Source organism: Schistocerca piceifrons, chromosome 5, assembly GCF_021461385.2.
Source record: "Schistocerca piceifrons isolate TAMUIC-IGC-003096 chromosome 5, iqSchPice1.1, whole genome shotgun sequence".
Classification (NCBI taxonomy): Eukaryota; Metazoa; Arthropoda; class Insecta; order Orthoptera; family Acrididae; genus Schistocerca; species Schistocerca piceifrons.
The window spans coordinates 48,954,962-48,973,118 of NC_060142.1; the positions used below are offsets into that span (position 1 = coordinate 48,954,962).

The 18,157-nt window shown below is 41.4% G+C and overlaps 1 protein-coding gene across 1 annotated transcript in view; it reads right to left on the reverse strand.

Annotated features, from left to right (window-relative positions):
- Window positions 1–18,157, reverse strand: part of LOC124797880 (protein VAC14 homolog) — a 116,880-nt gene that overhangs the window by 31,582 nt on the left and 67,141 nt on the right.

The window sequence follows — 18,157 nt, forward strand, 5'->3', positions numbered from 1 at the left end:
TGATAAAACACAGTACATCCAATTTTCTGCAGCAAAAAGTACAGTTCCTTCAATAAATACAACACATCAACAGAAGTCAGTAGACAAGGTAGAGCCTACTAAATTTTTGGGTCTACACATAAATGAGAATCTTAATTGGAAAATTCATATTTTGGATCTTCTAAAGTGACTAGGTTCAGCAAATTTTGCTATCAGAATAACTGCCAATTTTGAGGAATCAGAAATTAGTAAGCTAACATATTTTGCATACTTTCACTCTGATGTCATATGGAATAATATTTTGGGGTAACTCTACATTTAGACAAAAAGTATTCAATGCCGAAAAGAAAGTGATTAGAATAATGTGTGGTGTTCATAGTCGCACATCTTGTAGGCATTTTTTTAAAAAAGATTGGGAATTCTTACAACAGCCTCACAGTACAAATTACCAGATGAAATAAAATGTCTGACAGACAGCAGTAATAGCTTCAAAAATAAATTGAAATCACATCTCCTTGACAACACCTTCTATACCATACATGAATTCTTTAATAGGAATAAATAAATCTAGAAATACAGTATACGCATTTTGTGCCATTTAAGGGAACGGGGTAAATAATAGAAATATTAATCCTTATCTCTCTCTCTCTCTCTCTCTCTCTCTATACATATATATATATATAATGGAAGGAAACATTCCACATGGGAAAAATTATATATAAATACAAAGATGAGGTGACTTACCGAACAAAAACGCTGGCAGGTCGATAGACACACAAACAAACACAAACATACACACAAAATTCAAGCTTTCGCAACAAATTGTTGCCTCATCAGGAAAGAGGGAAGGAGAGGGGAAGACGAAAGGAAGTGGGTTTTAAAGGAGAGGGTAAGGAGTCATTCCAATCCCGGGAGCGGAAAGACTTACCTTAGGGGGAAAAAAGGACAGGTATACACTCGCACACACGCACATATCCATCCACACATACAGACACAAGCAGACATATTTAAAGACTTCCTTTCGTCTTCCCCTCTCCTTCCCTCTTTCCTGATGAGGCAACAATTTGTTGCGAAAGCTTGAATTTTGTGTGTATGTTTGTGTGTCTATCGACCTGCCAGCGTTTTTGTTCGGTAAGTCACCTCATCTTTGTGTGTGTGTATATATATATATATATATATATATATATATATATATATATATATATATATATATATATATATCATCTCTCTCTATCATGTCTCTCTCTGACACGTTCCGCATCACAACGGCTACCGTCCCATGCAATAACACACAAAACCAACTAACTAACTAACGAACTAACAGATGCAAATTACACCTCACCACTCGAGTGTAAAAGGGGCAATCTATCAAATACCCTGGTCCGCTATGGGTATACATACCTGCTGAAGATGGTCATAATAGCAGCTGTTTGTTCAGTAGTGTATCAGAAACTAGCATCTACTGTGCAAGAATTCCAATGAGATATTAAGAAGAATTAATTTGCTGCCCTTGGCAACTAATAATCAACATAGTGCTTCAAGAGTTGAATACGAGTCACAAGTTTTCAACAACAATTTTATCAAGATTGATTGGAATAATATTTTGGGGTAACTCAACATCTAGACAAAAAGTATTCACTGCTCAAAAGAAACTGGTTAGAATAATAGTGTCTCAAGTTTTCAACAACAATATTATCAACATTGATTGGAAAAACATTACTGAAGCTTGTGAATAAACAATTTTCACACAGAAGGAATAATTCATTGCTGAAATACCAAACACCCAGCAATATAATACAACAAGCTTGCATTTACCATATTTACTCGAATCTAAGCCGCACTTTTTTTCCGGTTTTTGTAATCCAAAAAACCGTCTGTGGCTTAGAATCGAGTGCAAAGCAAGCGGGAGTTCTGAAAAATGTTGGTGGGTGCCGCCACAACTAACTTCTGCCGTCGAATATATGTAGCACTAAACAGGCATGCTTTGTACGCACAAAGATAAATACTGGCACCAAAATCTCTGCGTCAGTAAATAAATTAAAAAAAAGTGGAAGACGAGCCTTTTTCCTCCGCCCAGAGTTTCGACCACTGTATTTTGGTACATTATCCAACGAAGTAAATACAAATTCTGTATTGTTGATCTTCGAATGTAGCAGCATTTCAATGTACTACGAAAATCCGAATGGCAAGACTGTTTGGGATGTTTGTCAATATGGCCAACTCTACGTTCTGAATTTTTTCCTACCTGTGAGAAGAGATGGTTGCTAATAGGAACTTTTATGAATTGTGAATCACATGCAGTATTCTCTTCGCTATAAGATTAATACGAATATAAACATTTTGCCATGTATTGTTTCGTGTTTGCTACTATCTCATCTAAATCCTGTCTGCCTAATAAACTACGAAACTAGAGTGAGACAACAGCAAACGCGGAAGAATATACATATCATGTCATGTTTATATTCGTATTATTCTTATGCCTGATAGTGATACAGTCAGAAATGAAGCACGGCAACTGACTAGATTTTTAAATCTAAGATGACTCTAATTTCTGTGCAGAATGTAATGAACTAAAGACGCCTGCAAAGATTTTCAAACGGAGAAAAATTTTCGCTAAGATTTCGTTCAGAACATCATCTATCATACGCAGTCTATTATTTGGTTCTTGTTGATCATTATCAAAGAAAGCAGTAGTGTAAGTAACAACAAATGTTTCGCTAATGAGACGATTCCTCTCTATTTTTTATTTGTAAGCGGCGGTAGCGCGCACAAAAGCAAGCCACGCCGCGAGCGGCGACAGGCCGTAAACACGCACTATCAGAATGCGACAACCAATGCATGACACAGTACAGTAATCCATTTTCAGCTTAGAGTGACGTAAACACCTATAACAAAGAAAACGGCGCTTATCAGATCAAAGAAAAATAAGCAATCAATTCAAACCAGACGAAGCACGTGAAAAAGGAAGGATATCCGTATAAATACGGACGGAGCGCGTGACGCGTACCAATGGCTACCTGGTAAACCGTAACTGCTAAGCTTACGACTCGAACCAAACTACTGCAGCTGTATCGTCATTCATTCGACCTAAATTGTGTCTCATATTACAATTAGACGAACTTTGTTTCGATTTGGAGGTGCGACCTAAAACTTTCTCTCCCCTTGAATTTCGAGTCTCAATTTTCAGTTGCGGCTTAGATTCGGGAAAATTTTTTTTCCTTGATTTCGAGTCTCATATTTCAGGTGCAGCTTAGATTCAAGTGCGGCTTAGATTCGAGTAAATACGGTAAAGTGCAAAGCAAGACTGGTGGAGTTCGCGACACATAAGAGATTATGGTGGGGTTGACAAGGAAGATAACTGACATGATTGCAGCCAGCAGGCAACATATTGGCACTCGTAACACAGCCATCAACTCTGAGACTATGTGCAGGACAGTTCCTGGTTCAATGGCGATTGCACTGGGAGTCACCCACAGCTAAGCAGATGTCGACATCACAATGGTAGTTTGGAGCCAACCCACACCTCAACATTAAAAAAATAACCGATGAGAAGTATACTTCAAACATTAACTGTTGCCTGTAACTAACTGGTTAGTGATATTACACTGAGAATTGATTTTATTGTTAACTACTGGGTAGTGAGCTATTATATCAAAGTGTAAGTTAACTCACAAGATTACTGCCGAGGCAGAGAAAGCTGATATGACAACACTATTTGTGAAATAAATGGATGAAGTAAGAAATAAACAAACAAAGTCGAGGACATCAATAATAAGATTGAGGAAACCATTAATAGCAAGCTGGAAGATATAAATAATAAGATTAGGGATACTATTACCAGTAAGCTGAAAGAAAATGCGAGGATGTTGGAGGAAAACATTACTAAGAAAATAGAAGAGACTAATAAGACTGAATTTATGTCAAGGTTCACAGAATAGGATAATAAAATAACAGAATTAGAAAGTAAAGTTAACGTATTAATGGAAAATCTACCATCAGAGTTACATACAGAAATTTGTCTGAGTTTAAGAAATATTTCAAAGATGCAAATCAAAATTTTATTTTGGTACACACCGGAATTTCAAACACAAATGAGAGAGTAGATCCATTAGAGCAAGATATAATGTTAAGCCTGGAATCTACCTGAACTAGTTTGGAAGAGAGATTACAAGAGTTCATTGAACACAAGAATCAACCAGTAGCAAGATTGTTTTTGTGAAGAATACTGTAAACAATTGACAGGAATTTCAAAATGTATGGGATATGTTAGGAGGATAATTTTTGGAGGATTTGTACATTAGGAGTGGTCTAAATTTGTCAAAACAGTTTTCCAGATTCAAGCCAGATAGTGAGGTGTGTCCAACATATTGAGCTCTTTCACGACCGGATGACATTGCTGCTGGTAAACATTTTGGTGTCCACAAAACTCTTCTGTTCCTAAAATTCCATCCAGAACTATACTGGACTTCTTCAGAGGCATTGCTCCTTCATTGAGTCTTGCTGACTGATCGGTCAGACATCTGAGAGTGACATATATACAGTAGAAAAAGGGAAGTGGCCAGAGTTGTATGTGATAAGCAGAGATGACGCTTGTCAGAGATAAAACTTAACAACTGATTGTCATCTCATCAAAGATAAAAAAAACAAACTGTTTAGTGATGCTGGAGAGCTACTGTCCATATGTTGCTAAGTCTCTTCTTTCCTATTAAAATTATCCCTTTGTTTATACAGGGTGTTACAAAAAGGTACGGCCAAACTTTCAGGAAACATTCCTCTCACACAAATAAAGAAAAGATGTTATGTGGACATGTGTCCGGAAATGCTTAATTTCCAAGTTAGAGCTCATTTTAGTTTCGTTCTTCCACCTATGCTCAATGGAGCACGTTATCATGATTTCATACATGATACTCTACCTGTGTTACTAGAACATGTGCCTTTACAAGTACGACACAACATGTGGTTCATGCACGATGGAGCTCCTGCACATTTCAGTGAAAGTGTTCGTATGCTTCTCAACAACAGATTCGGTGACCAATGGATTGGTAGAGGCAGACCAATTCCATGGCCTCCACGCTCTCCTGACCTCAACCCTCTTGACTTTCATTTATGGGGGCATTTGAAAGCTCTTGTCTACGCAACCCCGGTACCAAATGTAGAGACTCTTCGTGCTCGTATTGTGGACGGCTGTGATACAATACGCCATTCTCCAGGGCTGCATCAGCGCATCAGGGATTCCATGTGATGGAGGGTGGATGCATGTATCCTCGCTAACGGAGGACATTTTGAACTGCTGTAGCAAAGTGTTTGAAGTCACGCTGGTACGTTCTGTTGCTGTGTGTTTCCATTCCAAGATTAACGTGATTTGAAGAGAAGTAATAAAATGAGCTCTAACATGGAAAGTAAGCGTTTCTGGACACATGTCCACGTAACATATTTTCTTTCTTTGTGTGTGAGGAATGTTTCCTGAAAGTTTGGCCGTACCTTTTTGTAACACCCTGTATATTATACTGGAACAATTAAGAGATGCGTGAATACACAGATAAGGAACACAAAAGTCATTTCCAACTAGCAAAAATAGAGAAACAGGCTGTAGCAGAGCAGGCTCTTGAGCCTGTAACTCACAAAGTGAAGTTTCCTGAAGCAAACATTTTATTTGTGACTATTGAATACACAGATAAGGAACACAAAAGTCATTTCCAGCTAGCAAAAATAGAGAAACAGGCTGTAGCAGAGCAGGCTCTTGAGCCTGTAACTCACAAAGTGAAGTTTCCTGAAGCAAACATTTTATTTGTGACTATTATCCACAGCTATACAGAGAAGTCACTGAAATATATAAACATAGAGAAATTTTAATATGAAAGAAGAGACCAAGAAAATTAGCACATGTGGACAGTAGCCCAGCAGAGTCACCAAACAGTTTTTTGTCTTCGACAAGACGACGATAGATAGTTCTTTTATCTTTGACAAGGATCAGCTCTGTTTATCACATGTAACTCCGGCCACATCCTTTCTTCTATAGTATACCGGGTGATCAAAAAGTCTGTATAAATTTGAAAACTGAATAAATCATGGAATAATGTAGATAGAGAGGTGCAAATTGACACACATGCTTGGAATGACATGGGGTTTTATTAGGACCAAAAAAATATAAAAGTTCAAAAAATGTCCGACAGATGGTGCTTCATCTGATCAGAATAGCAATAATTAGCATAACAAAGCAAAGATGATGTTCTTTACAGGAAATGCTCAATATGTCCACCATCATTCCTCAACAATAGCTGTAGTCGAGGAATAATGTTGTGAACAGCACTGTAAAGCATGTCCGGAGTTACGGTGAGGCATTGGCGTCAGATGTTGTCTTTCAGCATCCTTAGAGATGTCGGTCGATCACGATACACTTGCAGCTTCAGGTAACCCCAAAGCCAATAATCGCACGGACTGAGGTCTGGGGACCAGGGAGGCCAAGTATGACAAAAGTGGCGGCTGAGCACACGATCATCACCAAACGACGCGCACAAGAGATCTTTCACGCGTCTAGTGATATGGGGTAGAGTGCCATCCTGCATAAACATCGTACGTTCCAGCAGGTGTTTATCAGCAAGGGTGGGGATGATGCGATTCTGTAACATATCGGCATACCTCTCACCCATCACGGTAGCAGTTACAAAATCAGAATCACGCATTTCCTCGAAGAAAAAACGCCCGATAACGGTAGATGTGGTAAATCCAAGCCATACTGTGACTTTCTCATCGTGCAATGAAGTTTCCATGACAGTTCTAGGATTTTCGGTAGCCCAAATTCTGCAGTTGTGGGTGTTGACAGACACTCGGAGTGTGAAATGAGCTTCGTTGGTCCACAACACGTCACTCAACCAATTGTCATCTTCCGCCATCTTTTGAAACGCCCACACCACAAATGCCCTCCGCTTCACTACATCGCCAGGTAACAGTTTATGGTGCTGATGGATTTTGTACAGATGGCATCGGAGGGTACGCCTAAGTGCCAACCAAACAGTAGTGTATGAGATGCCGGTGCGACTTGCGACTGCACGAGCGCTTACTTCCCCGTGCATAGATGAACCCGCTACAGTCTCCATTTCTTCCTGAACTGCCTCAGCAGCATTACATTTTGTGCTCAGTCGGCCACTACAGGGTCTATCGTCTAAACAACCTGTGGCTTTGAACTTCGAAATCATTCTCGCCACAGCTGCATTTGTCAACGGACCTTTACATGTTCGAATCCCCTTCCTATTGCGATAGGATCGTAACGCTGAACTAGCACATTCCCCATTCTCATAATACAGCTTCACTAAAAGTGCCTTTTCAGGTAACGTCAACATGCTGCGACTGCTGGCGCATCTGATTCTCTCTCTCATTACAGCTCCTTTTATACACGATTGCCATGCGCAGTCACTGATGTTTTGCTGTCCAGCACCATCTGTTGGACATTTTTTGAACTTTTGTATTTTTTTTGGTTCTAATAAAACCCCATGTCATTCCAAGCATGTGTGTCAGTTTTTACCTCTCTATCTACATTACTCCGTGGTTTATTAAGTTTTCAAATTTATACTGACTTTTTTGATCACCCGGTATATGTCACTTTCAGACATCCAACCCACAAGTCGGCAAGAGTCAACGGGGGAGCAACGCCTCTGAAAATGTCTAGCATAATTCTGGATGAAATATTAGGAACAGAAGAGTTTTGTGGATGCTGCTCATAAGTTTACCGACAGCAATGTATCCAATATACTATTTAAGAGTATTTTCACAATCATTACCAAGCAGGTGGGATGAGCTCAAGAAAATTGATTTTGGATTGGGCTATTTAACAGGAGATGCAGCTGAAAGGAGATTTAAATATCAAGATAAATTTAAAACATTAGAAAAATTTCAGGTGCCTTTTAAGAAAGAATTTCTTTGTCCTAGTGAATGCACCAAAGTAATAGAAAAGACTCATGAATATATAAAATCATATGTAAAACTTGCTCAAACTACTACAAAGGACAAACTGCAGGACTTTTCAAATTAGGTACACTGAACACATCAACTATTACACCCAATCAATTCACAAAATCAGCAACATAATACATACAAGGCATCCTTCAGAAACACAGAAGAAGACTGTAAGATAGCCCAGCACTTCCAAAAATCACAGACAATGGACGGAATGTTGGAGCTTGTAATTTCTGTACACCACACAATGCACGGAGAAAAAAATTCCTCAAGAGAAAACAGATAGTGAATCAGTTAATTTTTTCAAATGTTTCTCCTGTGTTTGATAACTGCAGTAATTTCTGTGAATATTTATGGTACCCCAAAGACTCGACTCAACACGTAAAAAAAAAAAAAAAAAAAAAAAAAAAAAAAATAAAAAAAAAAAAAAAAAAAAAAAAATCAATAATTCAATAGTCAATAATGGTACAATATATTTTATAATTGGCAACTTCCTGTATACTATGTAATACTCAGAAAATGTAACACCTCTTGCTGTATACAAACTCTTTGCGTAACCATATTGTCATAATATCTCTGTAGCATGTTTTGATTACAAAAGCAAACAATGTAAGTGATGATTTATTTGCATGCGATATTCTGTGTAATGGAGGAGGGACAATACTTGCTGTGGTATCGCATATTGATACTACCCTGTGGGCGGTGTTATTTTGGTGCCAGAATTGCAAGTTTCTGTTCAATGCTGACAGTGGTTGCATGGGATTGAGCAGATCCAATGGTGCACACCCACTAAGCCACACCTTCATCAGCTCTGTACCATGAGCACCCTCTGCCGCAACAATATAGGGCAGCCAAAGCCAGCCACTCGGCCCACTTGCGTTCAGAGACACTTTGCCACATGATGCTGTGCTGATGATGATACTGATGAGCTGGACTCTGTTTCTTGCTGCATTATTTGTAATGAGTCTTCATAAGCTTTGAGAAATACAAATTAAAATGTTCGCTAATCACATCTGCTCCTGTCCAGCTTTCCTATGACGACAATTGTCGCATTACTCTGTAGCCCACCTCTCCTTAACATTGTGTACAAAGTTGTGCACAACGCTTGTAACTAGAAAACAAAAATACTTTTCCTACATAGCATATACAAACATTCCAACATTAATTGGTCCAATTGGAGTTAAATTTCAAAAAGAGAACTATACAGTGCAAGGGATGTGCAAAATCACACATGCAAAACATCACAAAAATATTTAAGAATAAGTTCTCGAAACATGTCATAATAAGCAGGAATAAATAAGTAACTGACACAGGTTTTCATTACTGAATCACAAAAGATGTCTTTGTTAGTCACAAAGCAGCAAAAAAATTGTATGAGACCAAGAAGCCCTACCTGCATGGTTTAATAATAACAGTATCCTCCTTGAGTAAATTAGAGGTAAAATAGACCTCTCTCTGCATTTCAGATCTCTTAGCAGGGAATACTCGAGAGAATGTTACCACCAGAAAAAAATTAAAAAACTTACATTCTATGGATCAGAGCATGAAATGTTGTATCACTTTATCAGATAGTAAGGTTAGATAATGTGAGGACACCTGCAGGAAAATTAATAAAATCTTTGGAGAAAAAAGGATGTATATGAATATCAAGTGATCAGATACAATAAAAGCCAAGGCAGGAAGTTATAGGTGGTAGGAATATATACAGAAGTGCTATGAAAAGGAAATAAACTTGAAAATAACAGTATGAAAGGGGAGGCGAAGAAGATGCAAATGAGACGAGAGATATGATACTCCAAGGAGACTACGACAGAGCACTGAAAGATTTACGTAAAAACAAGGCACCTAAAGGAGACAAGATACACTCAGATTTATTGAGATCCTTGGAAGAGCAAGTGATGACACAAATATTTCACCTGCCATACATGATACATGAGACAGGAAAAACGACTTCAGACTTCAAGGAGAAAGTTACAAGGAAGGGAGATGCTGACAGGTGTGAATATTACCAAAACATCAGTTTAATAAGTAATGATCACAAAATATTAACAAATTATTTCCAGAAGAATGAAAAACTGGTTGATGCTTACCTTGCGGAAGATTAATTTGGGTTACAGGCAAATGTAGTGGCATGCAAGGTGACACTGCCCTTTGTAAATTTTGAGAAAGCTATCAATGTTGGCTTTGTAATACAATCAGAAACAGTAAAAAAAAAAAAACCTTGGAAGCTCAGTGGAATCGAACATATGATGTCCTGAAAAGAGGTTACAAGTTGAACTCGTACAAAAATAAAACAAGGGCAATGGAGTGCAAATTAACTGAGATAATTAGAATAGCAATGAGACATTAAAAGTAGTATAACTGAGTTGTGCTGTTTAATGAGCAAAATAATTGAAGATTTAAGTAGACAGGATATTAACTGCAGATTGGCAATGGCAAGAAAAATATTTATGAAAAAAGAAAATATTTTAACACCTTATAAAAACTTAATTCTAGAGCATCTTTCCTGAAACTGTTTGTCTGGTGTTTAGTCTTGTATGGAAGGGAAATTTGGACAATAAACAGCACAGTAAAGAAGAGAATACAAGCTCCTGAAATGTGGTGCTACATAAGTGTGCTGAAAATTAGATGGGTAGATCATGTAACTAATGAGGAGGTATTGAACAGAATTGGGGAGAAAAGAAATTTACAGCACAAGTAGAGTAAAATAAAGGATGGATTGATAGGGCATACCTTGAGGCATGAGTAGTGGATTTGGTAATGGAGGGAAGTGTGGGGAGTAGAAGTTGTCAAGAGACACCAAGGCTTAATTACAGTAAGCAGGTAGCAGCACTCTTCAAGAGTTGGAACTGCTCGCACAGGATAGACCAGCATGGAGAACTAGAGCCTTTTCTGTCTCTGTACAAAATATCAGAAGGCCCTTGTCAAATACAATCTTGCGATCAAGCAAACAAAGCTATCTTCCTGGAACATGTTCTGTGAGGAAGTGGAAGGTACCGCTATTTGGACTAAACTTTATAAAATCCTCAGTGGAATATCAACTAATCCAGAAGGTGCTTTAAGGAAGATAGTGAGAATACAAGAACAGCGAGTGAGACACTGGATGTGCTCATCACGACTCACTTTCCTCAATGCACTGTGGCAGATAAGACAGACTAGGAGTCAGTTCCTGAAACACACTGGTTTACAGGTAATCAAACGGAAAATGGGAATCTGCCACAGAATGTGTTGATTGAAAAGAAATTCAGTGGGCAGTGGGAATGTTTCAACCATTAAAGCCACCAGGCCTATATGACATCTTTCCAGCTTTACTGCAACAGGCAGGAGAGGATTTAATTAAACTGTTATGTAGACTGTTTACGGTAGCCTAGCAGCACAAATTAGCCCTAATTCTTGGAGGACAGTGAGGGTTGTTTTCATTCTGAAACCAGGGGGAACTGATCATACTAAGGGCAAGGATATGAGACTCCATTCTTCTAAAGACTTTAGAAAAAATTGTTAATGTGCATGTTAGGTAGAAGAAGTTAAATGAGGTTCCTCTAAATGTAAACCAACAACCAAGAAAATCTTGCGAAACAGCACTTCAACTTTTTGGGAAGGTGCAAAAAGCTCTACACTTTCAGGAACTAGGTCTCTGCATCTTCCTGGGTATGAAAGGGGCTTTTAGCAACACAAACTCCAATTCCATGGTTAGAGCTGAAGAAGTGCATGGCACTGTGACCACTACATGTAGCTGGATTAAGACCATGCTAATTAGAAGAAAGATGGTAGTCACCATGATGAATGAGAAAATGTCAATCAATACTGCCAGGGGATGTCCACAAGGAGGAGTCTTGTCCCTACTACTATAGAACCCAGTGGTGAATGAACTCATTGAAGGATTAAATACTAGATGTTACTTTTGTCAAGAATACAAACACAATTTAGTCATAGCAATCTTCACAAATTTACTAGTACTGTTAGAACAACATCGAACCAGACACTGTAGAAACTGGTGCAGGAAAGATGATGTTACGGTTATTCCCAAGAAAACTGTTGTTGTACCCTTTATGAGGAAGCAAATCCAGCACACATACTGGAATCTCAAGCTCCTCAATAAGCTCTGTTATTAGACAGGGTTGTTGAATACCTAGGGATAACCTTAGGAACTATCATGGATCCCTCATATAAAGAATATGTTGTATCCATGGACCCAACCAACCAACCAACCAACCAACCAACTCGTGCACGTGCACCCTGACCGTGACATCACTGACCACAGTTCCTGTCGCGGCCGTCGGCGTCTCAGGGCATTACCTCCCATGGAAGAGGTCGCACCATGGCTGAGCTTGGGTCCGCAGCACCCTCTGCCTTTTGCATATAAGGAGGAGCGCTGTCCCCGAGATGGACAGTCTATTGTCAATTGTCTATTGCTAGCCTTTCGTGGAGTATATATAGCGGAGCCATTGCAGTGTGATATTTCTATTGTATTTGACTAGGCTCAATAAATGGATTACTCTTGGATATTACTTGGACTTGTATTGCTGGTGCACATTTCGTCAGAAATAAAGATAAGTTATCTCTTCATTCTAGCTGGAACAATTCTTGTCATTAATTATTTTTCAGCCAACAGACATAGCTGCATCCTGGTCACTACCCACGCTTTATACAATTTGTGGTGGCTGCCCCAAAAGTACCGCCGAGGATCTTGGGTTTGGGAGCCGTCACAAAAGAATATATGTTGCAAGGCAAAAAGTATTCTTATAAGCACTCAAAGGGCCTGTGGTAAGAACTGGGACTGAAATCCCAGGAGTACGTACTGGATATACACCCGTGTAATAAGACCTATTATAATTTATGGGGCTACAGTCTGCTGGAATTGACATAAGAGAAGACAGCTGAAAACAAGCATGTGGAGAAAGGGCTAAAAGTAACACCATACAGAAACGGAGGTCCAAAACTAAAAATTAAATGGCCTTTGCCATATTGCTTTAGTGGATAAAAAGTAAAACACGGTCGACTGCCCACGCGTCATTTGCTAAAATGGCCGATAACTCAGACGGCAAACCCAAGATGGAACATAAACGGTTAAAAAATGGGCATTCCATCAGGAAGTGATGGACAGTTAAAACTTGGGTGCAATGTGTACAAAGTGGTGGTGTAGCGCCACTTATCAAATGACGATGGCCAAAAACGCAGTGCCCAGTACACAGCCTAGTCAGTGGGAGGGCTGAGAGGAGGTCGCCCAAGCTGCTGGGATAGGCTTAATAAGGTGGAGCTTATTCACGTGAAGGGAGGACCATTGGTGAACCCTTCCTCCTGACAGACAGCAACACAGAGATACAGGAGATGCCCAGTGAGAGGCAGGCCATTATAGGGTTAATGGTGATAGCAAAGACAATGATGCCCAGCACAGAACCCTGAGGCACACTGCTTTCCTGGATAAAGGTGTCCGCCAAGGAAAAATCCACTCACACCTTGAAAACTCGGTCTTTTAAGAATTCCTGAAGGAAACAGGGCAGGTGGCCACAGAAGCCCCACATGTAAGGAGTACGGAGGATACCAGCTCTTGGGCAGGTGTCTTAGGCCTTCTCCAAATCGAAAAACACAGCCACAGTCTGGGATTTCTGCAGAAAACCATTCATGACATGGGTGGACACTGTAACAAGATGGTCAACTGCAGAACGCTGCGCTCAAATTCCTCACTGTGCACTCATAAGTAAATTGTGAGAATCGAGCCACCATACCAGCAGGGCACGAATAACAAGTTCCATCACCTTGCACGGAGGTGGGGCGGTAGCTAGAAGGAAGGTTTTTGTCCTTACTGGGCTTAGGCATGGGTATGATGGTGGCTTCACACCAAAGTCAGGGAAATGTGCCCTCTGCCCAGATGCAGTTGTACGTGTTAAGCAGGAAGTGCTTTCCTGCAAGAGAAGTGCTTCCCCGCAAGAGAAAGGTGCTGCAGCACCTGAATGTGGACAACGTCTTGCCCTGGGCAGGAGGATCGGGATGAACTGAGACCATGATCTAGCTCCCTCATAGTAAAGGTGGCATTGTAGCACTCACGATTCTGAGAAGAGAAGGGTGTTGCCTGAGCCTCCTCTGCTCGATTCTGGTGGAGGAAGGCAGGGTGATAGTGAGAAAAGCTCAAAATGTCTGCAAAATGGTGGCTCACGGTGTTGGAGATAGTAATAGGGCCCCTGATAACGTTGTTTGTGACTGTCAGGCCACAAATTGGCGAATGGATCATACTCCCAGAGAGCTGTTAGAAGTTGACCCACATGACAGAGGAGGGGATAACTGTTAAAAGAACTTGTGAATGAAATCCAGCTAGCTTTTTTGCTATCCCAAAGAATGCGATGACACTTTGCACGCATCTGTTTATAATGAATGCAGTTTGTTATCGTAGGATGATGGTTAAAAATGCGGAGAGCATGTCTCCGTGTGCAAATTGAGTTGTGGCATGCCTCAGTCCACCAAGGGACTGGAGCATGGCATGGTAAAGAAAGAGTGTGAGGACTGGAACATTCTGCAGCAGTGAGGATAATGTTTGTGAGATATCCGACCTGGCCATCACAACTGGGGAAATCTTGTTCTTCGAAGATTGCCAGGGAGGAGTAAAGCCACCAGTCAGCCCTAGGAAGCTGCCATTTAGGCATGCACGTGCTTGGGGTATGGGTCAGCATATGGATAGCACACGGGAAATGGTCGCTCGAGTAGGCGTCAGAAAGAAAGGACCACTCAAGGTGATGGGCAAGATGGGCAGTGCAGGAGGATAGGTCCAAATGGGAATAGGTGTGTGAGGAGTCAGGAAGGAAAGGGGGTGCTCCAATTCAAGGCAGAAGAGGTCGAGTTAATTAAGATCAGCCAAGAGGGCACCTCTCTGACAGGTTCTGGGAGAGCCCCAAAGGGGATGATGTGCATTAAAATCACAGAGTAGCAGAAATGGGGGAGGTAGCTGTCCATTAAGTTGAAGGAAGTCTGCTGTGGTGACATCGAATGACAGAGGGACAAAGTCAGGTGGGGAAGGAAAAGGCAAACTGCAACAGCTTGAAGATGGGTAGTCAGGGAGATGGGTTGACTATGAATGTCATCTCGTATGAGCAGCATGATGCCCGCATGAGAAGGAATGCCAACCTCAGGGGGAAGGTCAAAACGAACCAGGAAGAAATGTGAAAGCTCAAAGTGGTTATGAGGGTGCAATTTCGTTTCCTGAAGGCATAGTACAAGGGGATGCTGCGATGCTAAAAGTAAGCATAAATCCTCTTTGTGGGACCGAAGGCCGCAAACGTTCCACTGGAGGAGAGTCATGATGAGGAAGAGATGTAGGGGTGTCACCTCGGTGGCCTGAGAAGAGTCGCTGCTACAGGGCACAGAAGCAGGAGAATCCTGCTCCATGGGGTCCACAGAAGCATCGGCTTGCGTGTGCTGTCGGATTGTGGAGTCCAACGCTGGTTGGAGGGACATAGAAAGTCTGCATGGGAGTACACCTTCTGTCCTTTCTGACCTAGTGGTTGTGTAGCTGGTGGCTTTGCCCCTTGAGGCAAGAGTCTGATAGCTTGTTGCACAGCTGGACAGGGTGATGGCGATTCTACCTGGACACTGGGCGATTTCACAACCTCAGAGGTGAATTTGAGGTCGCATGTCTATGTGGCCATGTCCTTCATAGATCAAGGGGTAACAAGAACAGTGTGGCCATGTCCTTCATGGAGCGAGGGGTAACAAGAACAGAATTATAGGTACCAGACGGGAGAATGCAGGGTTTGCGACCAGCCAATAACTTTCGAGTGACTGGGTAAGGCATTTTTTCCTTTACCTGGATCTCTTGGACAGCCCGCTCATCAAAATACATGGGACAATCCCGAGAGGAGGCAGCATGGCCACCATTGCAGTTGGTACAGCGAGGAGAAGGAGGCAGCATGGCTGCCACAGCAGTCGATACAGCAGAGAGGAGGAGGCAGATAATGGCCCTCATGTGCATCCCTACCACAGGTTACACATTTGGCTGAGTGTGGCTGAAACGATGACACTGGTAGCAGCACATTGGGTTCAGAATGTATGGCCACACTGTGATAATTTTATAGCCTGCTTTGATCTTGGACCGGGGCACCATTCTATCAAAGGTGAGGAAGAGACTGTGGGTGGGCACTAAGGAGTGATCTACCTTTTTTCACCACCTAATGGACAGCAGTGCCTCCCTGATCAGAGAGGTAAGACTGGATTTCAGCCTCGGTTAGACTGTTGAGCTGCCTAGTGTAAACAACACCACGAGAAGAATTCAAAGTTCTATGGGCCTCAACACGAACAGGGTAACCATAGAGAAGCAAGGTGGAAAGCAGTTGTTGTGCTTGAGAATCAGAAGCAGTCTCCAAAAGTACAGTGCCATTCCATAAAGGAGAGCAGGATTTTACAGGGCCGGCAATTGAATCAACACTTTTCTGAAGAATAAACGGATTTACCATGGCAAAGGAATGACTGTCTTCAGTACACGATACCACGAGGAACCATGGTGCAGCGGGAAGGTTCTTTGAATCATTAGCCTCATTATGTTTACATTTCAGAGACATTGATGGTGAAGATGATAGACTCATTGTGAGAAAATCTCCCATGATTGCCAGCGTCTCCAATGGCGCGCATCTTCCAACTGGGGACTCCCTTCACAAGCAGGCCTTTGGTGATTGTTCAAACCTCAGTTCACACCTCCCGAACACCTGACAGAAGGACAAATTGGCAAATTGGGAAGGTTGCAGCTCAGGCAATCACCCCTCCCTAGGCCTGGCCTGTAATACGGGGTACGTGCGAACCCTACCTGTCGACCCGGGGCTGGGAATTACGCGTTACACAGTCACCTGTTATGTGTCAGATACGTGGGCAGGCCTTCAGGAGTGCACAGGGAGGAAGAAGAAAAAAGAGGAACATCAAACGCCAAAGCACGGGAACGAGAGGAGAAGGGAAACAAAGAAAGGAAAAGGGAGCGAAAAACAGTAGTGAAACTGTTCTTACATCAGCAACATACAACGCAGAACATTCCCAATAACATCCCAGACATGTTCCCCAAGGGAGGGGAAAAAAGAATAGCAAGAGGATAGACAAGCAGCATCGAAGGGAAAAGATGCTGCAAAGGCTGAGGCCCTGTGATAGCCAAACACGAACTTGCCAGAGAGTGGCAAGTCCCCTGGTGGGGGATAGTGAGTGTGCTAACTACAGAAATGATCAGGGAAGAGCTGGGTGGCCATATAATAATTTCCAACTGCTTCGCTGTAACAATTGGAAGACGGGATCAGAGGAAGAATGAACCACGACACCATTCATGAGACATACTCTGGTTTACTGACGAGTCGAAAATACCTGAAGGCACCGAGGCCAGAGTATATGGGTTACAGCTTAGACTAGAGATAGCAGTTTCACTAGGGAAGCTGACCACAGTATTCCACATGGAAATATCCGCTATCAAGAGTGTGAGAATTTGTATAGGTGCTACAAGGATCATAGTATCTATATTTATTCAGCCAGTCAAGCAGCTCTGAAATTTTTATCAGCCCCAGCAACAAGATCATGCAGAATGCCATGAAGTCTTTGGAGACCAGGGAAAATAATAGGCTAAACCTGCCGAGGGTTCCTGGTTGCTCAGGAATTTGTGGTAATGAACAAGCTGATAGCCTGGTCAGGATAGGCATGACAACTCCATTTATTGGACTGAAACCTGTCCTAACCATCACAAAGGTAATGATAAAATAAAAGCTGTGTAGCTGGATCAGAAGACAGCACAGAAAACATTGAACTACAGTCCAAAAACTAAAATATGGCATGCTAATGATGCCAAAGCTGTGTTTACAGAGAAGTTCTGTAATCCTGAACTTGTACAGGAAACAGATTAAACTTATAATAGGACTCTTGACTAGCCATAGGAAGTTTAAGAAGCACCTACACATGATGGGTATAAAGGAAGAAACCCATATGTAGAGACTATGCGATTAGGAGGTTGAACCCAAACCACACCAGATCTTCCAATGTGAAGCTCTGGAGACAAAAGACACAAAATATTTGCGTCAGCAGAGCATGAAGAACCGTGTCTAATAAATAACTAGTAAAGGGTCTCGTACTACTTCTCAAGCATACCAAATGGCTTTATTAAAAGCATACCAATTGGCTTTATTAAAATCCCAACACGGAGTGTAACCACATAATCAGCTCAGTTCTGGTGTGGGAAACAGTGGGCTAAAGCCATTGTTGTTGTTGTCTCCCT